We start from the raw sequence: 9109 nt of genomic DNA on the forward strand, positions 1-9109 counted from the left end.
GAAAGGATTTGGATAACCATTCTTGGCTGGCTGCGCATACAACATGATCCTGGCAGCTGGACGTGTGAAAGGATTTGGCTGCTGCAGCATTATCGTGGTAAAGGATTGATAGCTAATTTGATGCGTATGACTCTTGGTGAAACGGTCTATGAGATTTGGCGCTATCGGAATGAGATGTGCTTTGGAAAAAATGTAAATAAGAGGGACATAGAGGGTAAAATAATCAATGGTATAGTTTATAGAGGGTGGACTAGTCCTAAGCTTAGACCACATATAGCTAACCTTTTATTGCCTCAACTATAGGTTTGTAGTTTTGTCTTTGCGTGGGCTGGATCCAAGCGATCGCCTTGTATCAGCTTGTTTTTTAATTAATATAATCTTTGATTAATAAAAATATAACAATGAGAACATTTTCAATATTTTTACTTTATTAATTTTACTATTTTTACTCAATTAATTTTCACTATTTTTACTCTATGATTTATATTTCATTTTTGTTAATATACATTGTTATTTTTTATGACATACAAACTATTAAATTATTGCTAATTATATCACTATATTTTAAATTATTAATTTAAACTACACTATTTAAAATTAATAATTTAATAAAACTTATCCGCACATAGTGCGGGGGTCTATTTACTTTAAAATTGTTTAATACTGGTTCCACAATTACAAATGTGTTGTGCTGTGGCCGGTTGTAACATTCCTAAACAACAATAAATGAGTTCAGTCCTTAAGCTGCATTATTTTGACATTTTAATAAATTCTTTCCTTTATTATTATATATTATGAATTCTAATCAATGCTTCATATGGAAACCTTTTTGACATTTTAATCAATTCTTTTCTTTATTACTTGTTCTTAAATTTAAAATATTTTGAACTTATTTTAGTTTAATTTGTTTACAAATTTGTCTACTAATTTAAATTTTTATTTTACTGGATCACTCTATATGTCAATTATTTCCTTTATTATTATATATTATGAATTTTAATCAGCATGGCTTTTACATGAAACCTTTTTGACATTTTATTCAATTCTTTCCTTTATTATTAGTTATTAAGATTTTTTTAATTTATTTTAGTTTAACTTTTTACAAATTTTTCTACTACTTTAAATTTTCATTTTACTATATCACTCTATATTTTTAGATATGTGTAAGTTTCATAGTCTCTCATTCAACTGCAGTCGTATACATAATATAATGTTTTAAAAATTTCAAGGGTTTTATAGATGTATGGAAATTTTTAAAATATAAATTTGAAAATATTTATATTTTTTTGTCATTGTCAATCGGCAATTTAATAAATTTGAGATAATAGTTGTGAGACTTTGAGAATTTGTAATTTCATATTTTTTGTTGTTTATTAAGTAAAAACTTTATTATTAATATTGTAGAAATTGTTCAAATAATCATTTCCTTTTATTAAATTTTATTAACTTTCCTATAAATCTAGAATTGTAAGAGTAGAAAATTTTAAAAAAAACTAAACTTTGATAAGTCAAATTTCTAAAGAATATTTCTATACCAATTTGGTCTTGATATATTTAATTTTATTTACAATTTAAATAAAAATTATTTTTTAATTTACTATGTTTTTATTTATTAAAGGTCTAATTTTAAAATGGAACGAGGCCTCCAAATCGTTTGGAACGACATCTATTATGATAAATGAGAACTATTAATATCACCCGTCAGATTTAATTAACGTTTAAGATTTATTGATTCCATATTAAATGCATCTTACTGAGTTTTGATCCATTTTGATCAATATTTAAAAATTTCATAAATAAAGTGTCTTTTCAAAAAAATATTTGTATTTCTTTAATTATTACTAATATTATAAAAATGGTGAATTCTTATTTACCCAACTCAAAAAGTTGGGTAAGGTTACCTTTAGTGTAAAATGCATTGAAAACATCAAACAATTATTCTATGTAATAAATAATTAAGTACATAAAAATTAAATGGTGTCATCTCATGGGTGGAAGGTACACTACCCATCTTTTTGTGATGGGTAGAGAAGTTGTCCCCTATAAAAATAAGGGAATCTTTTTAACCCCGTCTATTTTCATAAATAAGATTAATTAATAAGATAACTAATATCACTAACAAAGGTGTAGAAATATAATATCGAATAATTCAATTTCTTAAAAATTCTATAATATTATCATGTTCAGATCATTTATTATTTGATATGTATAACTCTTTATACATTCCTCGTGCCCATAACAATAAATGGAACGTGAAAATAAATAGTAGGTGGATCGAGAGCAAAAATTTAATAGCAGCTGAAACAACTGGATCGAAATCATCAAGATGAAATCAATGAATTCGCCATCGATTGTTTACTTATCCCACGAAATGTGAAAGGAAAACATCGACTAAAACCTATAAGAGAAGAGAAAAGGGGAACGCACGAAGAAAGAAGAGAAAAGAAACACGGGGAAAAGAAAGAAAATATATACAAGATTGTAGTGGATCTTTATACAACGACTGACAAAGGAAGTAACACGGTAACCGCAATTGAGACTGCGGTTGAAGGCACAGAAGAGAAGATAGAGGAGAAGATTGTAGTGGATCTAACTGGAAAAGGAGAGGAGCCTGAACAACCACCGAAGAAGCTCTGGGTTGATGCAATTGCTGGGAATCGAGTCCAATCTAATGGGAAGGCCATTGAATTTGATAACACAATTTTATATCGTATATTTAGCTTAAAATCCATAAGTATTATTAGCATTTTCTTTTAATTATATTGTTTTATTATGATATTATGCGGGTATTTGCGATGTTTCAGGTTTTACGTCCATATCAAGGCTATTTGTGAAAAGAAGAAGAAATGGAGCTAAATTCATTACTATTTATGCTTAAAAGATGAAAAAGAGGTGTTGAAGAAATAAAGGGGGTGCAAAAGGAGACCCAAAGACCTAAAGATGGAGCCCAGCCCACGAAGAAGCTGGATCAGACCACCAGAGCACGTGGAGACGCCCGTCTCCAACGTCTCTCTGTCACGTCACGCAATGGAGGCGCCCGTCTCCAACTTCCCCTATATTTTCTCCACTTGAGACGCACGTCTCAAGTTATTTTGCTGAGTCTCCCTAAAGAAGTGGAGACGTGCTTCTCCGAGTCCCAAGGCCAGAACGTGCTACATTCACGGAATCCAACTGCAGACCCTCAGCTATAAAAGGAGACTGATACCTCAGTTCTCCGGGTCCGAATTTCTGCTAACGAAGTGCTGCCAATAAACAATTTTATTCTTCAAGCATTTTAATTCCTTCCGCATTTCATTTAATTGCTTTCTTTTTCTCACAACAATTTCTACACCGGAAATTGTTGTGAACCTTTCATAGATCTAGCCTTACGTTAGATTTATTTTTACATTCCTTGCCTTTAAATTTTACGCCTAATAATTTCTGAAGAACGATCCAGCCAACCTGTGGTGGAAGTTCGAGTACTTCAAGATTCAATTTCATTTCAGATTAATTTTATTCAGGTTTATTATTTACCGCCTTTATTTATATTTATTTTGCATGATATATTGTATGCCATTTAACATGCCTTTTATTATGAACCAAACGAATTTATGCATGTTTAACCGTATTAATATGTCTGGCTAATTAATTAAGATATCGGTATGTAAAGTAAGTTAACCGTGGGATCCGAAATAAATTGGCTTAACTATGTTTTATTAAATATCACTTGTTTTTGGTTTTATGTCTAATTTAATTAATAAAGTCCTAAAATCAATAGAGCGAGAGTTTGAGGTTTTAAGGCCGACTAAGGTTAGAATCAATAGAGCGAGAGTTTGAGGTTCTTAACTGGATAGTAGACATAAGGCATTAGTTTTAAGGATGGCGAAAGCGTATTAAAACTAATTGGAAACTATTTACTTTCAAAAAGTGTTTTTAAACCCGACGCGGGATGGCGAAAGCGTACGTTAGGGAATACAAGCATGAACCTTGTCAACAGAGCGAGAGTTTGAGACTACGAGATTTAAGTAGATAACGACTTCATAAAACAAGCATTTTATTAACTATGTTGTTTTCAAAGAGCTTTTCTAAATCTAATGGGATGACGAGAGCGTACATTACGAGTTAGGGTAGTAGTCTAAATCAACAGAGCGAGAGTTTGAGAGGAGGACTTTTAATCAATAGAATTAATAAAGATCTTTAATCAAATGAATACCAAAGCCAATGGTCCTTCGGATCACCTAAGTTAAACGAAATACATACTGATATCCGCTTATTATTATATCTCTTAGATTTTACAATCACATTCCCTTTAGAAACAATCAAAATATTAGTAGCCTTAGCTTTACATAGTAACCTTAGATAACGGTAGATCGATTCCTAGTCCATGTGGATTCGATATCTTTTAAAACTACACGACACAACTGTGCACTTGCAGTCATCAGATTTATAGACACATAAAGTCGCGATCAAGTTTTTGGCACCGTTGCCGAGGACTATTTAAGTCGATATCGTAACTCACTGTTACACCGTAGAGACTAGGGCAATTTCTTTCCTTTCTATTTGAACGATTGTATGCTAAGTACTCGTTCACAAGGAGGGGATTTAATACAACGAATTAACGAGATCGAACGTTTTGTTAACGTAAGACGTTGAGTTTGCAATATTCCCGAAGTAGCACCAATTCCGATTTCTCAGGAATTGATCTTTACTGATCAAATCACCCCGAAGTTAGAGAATGTTGCCCCTCGTCCTCTTAGAGACTATGCCGCTCCTTCACGAGCTGAATCGCACTCAAGTATCGCACCACCTGCAATTGAGGCAAACAATTTCGAACTGAAACCTTCGTTGGTACAAGCCGTCCAACAGAACCAATTCTCTGGAAGCCCTGCAGACGATCCTAATCTCCATTTATTCGTGTTCGTGCAATATGCTGACACTATCAAAGCTAACAATGTTAGTTCCAAACTATTCGGTTACGCCTCTTTCCTTTCTCCTTGAGAGATAGAGCTAGAGCGTGGCTTCAATCCCTACCTTCTAATTCCATAACTACATGGGACGAACTGAAGAGAGTATTCTTAGCTAGATATTTTCCGCCTAGCAAAACTGGAGGTCAAATCAACGGATTTACCCAAAAAGATAACGAATCACTCTTCGAAGCTTGGGAATGATACAAGGACATGCTTAGACTATGCCCTCATCATGGACTCGAACCATGGTTGATCATCCATACTTTCTATGTTGGTCTACTTTATAACACTAAAATGACTATAGATGCCGTAGTTAGCGGAGCTCTAATGGACAAACCCCATGATGAAGCATACAACCTCATAGAAAACATGGCACAAAACCACTATCAATGGGAAGGAGAACGAGTTGCTCTAGAGAAAACCCAAACCAAAGGAGGAATGTACGAAGTAAGTGGTATAGACCGCGTTAACGTTAAAGTAGACACTTTAACTCAAAAGATCGAGAACTTAACCATCACTCCTTCAGCCATCGCGGCTGTTGTAGCACCTAACTGTGAGATTTGTGGATTAACTGGACATGTCGTTGCCGAATGTCAACTTCTGACTGGTATCCCATCTGATCAAGTAAACTAAGCTCAAGGAAACCCTTACTCTAACACGTACAACCCTGGATGGAAGAACCATCCAAACTTTTCATATAAGAACAACAACGCGTTGTACGCGCCTGGACAAGCACCTGATGTCCCACCTGGCTATCAAAAAGCACCTGTAGCTGCTCCAAACGCCCCTAGGAAGTCAAATCTATAAATCATGATGGAAAACTTCATAGCTTCCCAACAACAAACCAACAAGGACTTCCTAAATCAAAATATTCATAATAGTGAGCAACTAAAACAATTATCAAACAAAGTAGATGCTTTAGCTACACATAACAAGATGTTAGAAACACAAATCTCACAAGTAGCTCATTAACAAGCACCTACTGCTGCCCCTGCTGGCACGTTTCCTGCTCAACCACAACCTAACCCTAAAGGACATGCGAATGCGATTACACTGCGAAGTGGAATGAACTACGATGGACCTATCGATCCTAGAACTCAAAACGCACCCATGTCACAACAAGAGCCAAAGGAAACCAAAAAGACATCGACTGATGATCAAACTGCTAAAACAAATGAAAACAACTCTGAAGTGGAACCTGAAAAAGAGAAACCTTACGTTCCACCACCACCTTATAAGCCACCAATTACGTACCCTCAGAGATTAGCTAAATCTAAAACCGAAGCGCAATTTAAAAAGTTTGTAGAACTTCTGAAACAATTAAACATAACCATACCTTTTACAGGAGCTATAACTCAGATGCCTTCGTATGCTAAATTCTTAAAAGAAATCCTATCGAACAAAAAGAAACTCGAGGATAACGAAACTGTAACGCTTACCGCTGAATGTAGCGCTATCATTCAAAACAACATGCCTCCCAAACTAAAAGATCCTGGTAGTTATTCCATACCCTGTGTAATAGGAAGGACTGATATAGATAAAGCCTTGTGCGATTTAGGAGCTAGTGTTAGTTTGATACCTCTTTCGACGTGTAAGAAACTAAAACTAGGTGAGCTTAAAACAACGAGAATGTCTCTTCAACTGGCTGACCGTGCAGTTAAATACCCTATAGAAATGTTGGAAAATATCCCTGTGTGAGTAGGTCAATTCTACATCCCGACTGATTTCATCATCATGGATATCCAGGAAGATTCCAACATCCCAATCATATTAGGAAGACCATTCTTAGCAACTGCTGGTGCAATCATAGACGTTAAACGAGGAAAACTAACCTTCGAAGTTGGAGAAGAGAAGATTGAATTTATTATGTCTCACTTCTTAAAAGCACCCGCAATTGACAATACATGTTGTTTCATGGACATCACTGATGAATGCATCAGAGAAACAAAGATCGAACCACTCGAAAACCCTGAAATCCTAGAAATCCCAATAACCGAAACATCTGATGATGACACACAAGAAGAAAACCAAAACCTAAGTTTAACCGAATGTTTAGAACCAACGCCTGAACCTACACCTGCTCCTAGTAAACTAACTGACGAACTCAAAACGCTTCCTAACAATCTAAGATATGAATTCCTAGATGCCGAACTTGAAAGACCTGTAATAGTCAATGCTGACTTAGGACCGATTGAAACCGAAAAACTATTAGAAGTCCTAATAAAATATCCAACAGCTTTATTGCTATAAGATATCTGATCTCAAAGGAATAAGCCCTTCTGTCTGTATGTATCGAATTATGCTTGAGGAAGACTCGAAAGCCTCGAGAGATCATCAGAGGAGACTTAACCCGATCATGAGAGAAGTAGTTAGGAAGGAAGTTCTGAAACTTTTAGAAGCTGTGATAATATACCCCATATCCGATAGTAAATGGGTTAGTCCTGTTCATGTAGTACCTAAAAAAGGAGGAGTCACGGTGATAAAGAATGAGAAAGGAGAAACTATAACCAAGAGAGTTGAATCTGGTGGGCGAATGTGCATAGATTACAAAAAACTGAATAAAGCCACTCGTAAAGACCATTTTCCCCTGCCATTCATAGATCAAATGTTAGAAAGCTTAGCTAGACATTCCCATTTCTGCTATTTAGATGGTTACTCTGGTTTCTTCCAAATCCCAACCCATCCTGATGACCAAGAGAAAACAACTTTCACCCGCCCTTTTGGAACCTTTGCCTACCGACGACTGCCATTCGGATTATGTAACGCATCTGCGACATTCCAAAGATGTATGATGGCCATATTCGCAGACTTCCTAGATAATATTATGGAAGTCTTCATGGACGACTTTTCCGTATGTGGACAAAGTTTTGAAGGATGTCTTGCGAATTTAGAAAAAGTCCTAGAACGTTGCGTGAAAGTCAACTTAGTCTTAAATTGGGAAAAGTGTCACTTTATGGTACAAGAAGGGATTGTGCTGGGACATATAGTATCGAATAGAGGAATTGAAGTAGATAGAGCTAAAATAGAAGTTATTGAAAACCTTCAACCTCCAAAAACCGTTCGAGAGATACGAAGTTTCTTAGGACACGCTGGATTTTACCGACGCTTTATTAAAGACTTCTCGAAGATAATTAAACCCTTAACCGAACTACTAATGAAAGATGTCGATTTCGTCTTTGATGACAAGTGTTTAGAAGCCTTCGAAACCCTTAAGGAATCATTAATCTCCGCACCCATCATGAACCTCCTGATTGGACCGAACCATTCGAAATAATGTGTGATGCAAGCGATTACGCTGTAGGCGTTGTCTTAGGTCAAAGAAAAGATAAGAAACTTCACGTTATCTACTATGCAAGTAGAACTATGGACGAAGCTCAAATGAACTATGCTACAACTGAGAAAGAGCTTTTAGCTATAGTATTTGCTTTGGATAAATTCCGCTCATACCTAGTAGGAGCCAAAATAATAATATACACCGACCACGCTGCGATTAGGTACCTATTAACCAAGAAGGATGCTAAACCGAGACTCTTAAGATGGATCTTGCTACTGCAAGAATTTGACTTAGAAATAAGAGATAAAAAAAGGAACAGAAAATGTAGTAGCATACCACCTTTCTCGTTTAGAAAACCTAGAACCTGAAACCGTACCTATTAACGATGACTTTCCTTACGATAAGCTTATAGCTCAACTAGAAAGAAATAATCCTGACGAACCTGCCACTACCACCTTTGCAATGACCATTACACCCTGGTATGCGGATTTCGTAAATTACTTAGCCGCTGGTGTACTTCCCCCTGATCTAAGTTACCAACAGAAGAAGAAATTCTTCCATGACCTCAAACAATACTATTGGGACGACCCCCTTCTTTTCAAGAGAGGCCCCGATGGAATCTTTAGACATTGTGTACCTGAGGAAGAAATAGGAAGTATAATAATGCATTGCCATTCAGCCCTTTATGGAGGACATGCTAGCACGTCTAAAACTTGTGCTAAAATCCTCCAATCTGGACTCTATTGGCCCAACCTATGGAAAGACGTTCACTTTGCCGTTATAAACTGTGATAGATGTCAACGAACTGGAAATATCTCGAGACGAGATGAAATGCCTCAAAAAGGCATTCTAGAAGTAGAAATATTTGACGTCTGGGGAATAGACTTTA

At 35.6% G+C, this 9109-nt stretch overlaps 1 non-coding gene across 1 annotated transcript; it reads right to left on the reverse strand.

Moving 5' to 3' along the window:
• Nucleotides 1-5079: 5079 nt before the first annotated feature.
• LOC131615388 (small nucleolar RNA R71) lies at nucleotides 5080-5185 on the reverse strand. Its single transcript, XR_009287805.1, has one exon. It is a non-coding gene; the product is annotated as a small nucleolar RNA R71 (small nucleolar RNA).
• Between the last annotated feature and the right edge of the window lie 3924 nt (nucleotides 5186-9109).

The sequence above is a fragment of the Vicia villosa genome, linkage group LG6 (assembly GCF_029867415.1).
Source record: "Vicia villosa cultivar HV-30 ecotype Madison, WI linkage group LG6, Vvil1.0, whole genome shotgun sequence".
In the NCBI taxonomy this organism is placed as follows: domain Eukaryota; kingdom Viridiplantae; phylum Streptophyta; class Magnoliopsida; order Fabales; family Fabaceae; genus Vicia; species Vicia villosa.